Below are 1,621 nucleotides of genomic sequence, written 5' to 3' on the forward strand. Positions count from 1 at the left end.
ATATACACAGTTGCAATCAGAAATATTCAACCCCCTCACCTCAAAAGACATTATAGTGATGATGAAAGATAATGAAAATAAATGCAAAAAAACCTCTGAAATAACAAAAAATATTTATTGATACATATTTGAGTTATTTTGACAACAGAAGTTGACTTAACTTTGAAGTTCAAATGAAAATTGTAACTCTTGTAACACACGAGCATGTGCAGTATTATTCAACCCCCAGCTTCAGTACCTTGTGGAGCGTCCTTTAGTTTTTATAACTTCTAACAAAAGTTTTCGATAAGTGCTGACAAGCTTCTTACGCCTCTCGATTGGAATCTTTGCCCATTCTTCATGTGCAAAAGCCTCTAGCTCAGTGATGTTTGACGGCTTCTGTGCTGCAACTGCCTTCTTCAAATCCTACCAAAGATTTTCAATTAAATCTGGTGACTGAGAAGGCCACTCCAGGACGCTCCAGCATCTTTTCCCCAACCAAGCTTTGGTTGACTTGGAGGTGTGCTAGGATCATTGCCGTGCTGGAAGATCCAATGATCACCGAGGTTTAATTTGTCAACAGAAGGCATCATGTTCTTCTTTAAAATGACCTGGTATTTCTGGGAATCCATGATGCCAGGTACACGATCAAGATTGCCAGTTCCTGCCTCAGAAAAACAGCCCCACATCATCAATGACCCACCTTCGTGCTTGACTATGGGGATGGTATTCTTCTAGTCATAAGCCTGGCCTTTTGCACGCCAGACATACCGCTGGTCCGTATGTCCAAAAAGTTTGCTTGGTTTCATCAGTGCATAGAACTGTCTCCCAGAACTCTGTAGTCTTATCCAAATTCCTCCTGGCATATTTTAGTCGACTGCTGATGTTCCTTGTTGTCAAGAGTGGAGTGCATCTTGGGGTCCGGCCATGAAGTCCTTGTTTATTCACATCTTATAGTTGCCACTGAAGCACTTGTACCAGCCTTCATCATGTCATCCTGTAGCTGTCTTGCAGTTTTTCTTAGCTGTCCTGACTAAGTTGCTAAGGGCCCTTGATGAAATTGTGGGCTTTCTTCCACGGCCAGGCAAGTTTGCAGCTGTTCTGTAAGTTTTAAACTTCCTTATAATGCTCCCAATGGTGTCTCTTGGAATGTTAAATATTTTGGAAATCTTCTTATACCCAAGGCCCTTCAGATGTGATGAAATAATCTCTCAGCTTTTGTGGAAGCTCCTTTGTCTTTCCCATGATTGCAACTCACCTTGAAAACCTTCATGGTCGGGGTTTATATATGCATCACAGCTGAAGCAAATGAAGGATCGTTATAGAGTTCCCAAAGGCTTAATGATGTTTCAGCTCCACTTTAGGCCATATAAACTGTCAGAAAGCTTTAATAACAACAATATTATATAGGGGTGAATAATTGTGACATGGCTATCTTAACAAAATACACTGTTACACACAAATACTACATCATACATTTTCTGTGTTGATTTTATGTATCTCTTAACTCATAAAGACATCCAAAGCAGAATCCTGCACTTTTAAAAGATTTTTATTCATAAATCCTTACAAATCTTTGCGGGTTGAATATTTCTGATTGCAACTGTATATTTATATATGTGTATGTGTGTGTGTGCGTGTG

At 39.7% G+C, this 1,621-nt stretch overlaps 1 protein-coding gene across 4 annotated transcripts in view; it reads left to right on the forward strand.

Moving 5' to 3' along the window:
* The window catches only part of pomt2 (protein-O-mannosyltransferase 2), a 12,181-nt gene that overhangs the window by 4,600 nt on the left and 5,960 nt on the right, over positions 1–1,621 (forward strand). The window lies entirely within an intron of this gene.

The sequence above is a fragment of the Monopterus albus genome, unplaced genomic scaffold (assembly GCF_001952655.1).
Source record: "Monopterus albus unplaced genomic scaffold, M_albus_1.0 scaffold140.1, whole genome shotgun sequence".
Lineage (NCBI taxonomy): Eukaryota > Metazoa > Chordata > Actinopteri > Synbranchiformes > Synbranchidae > Monopterus > Monopterus albus.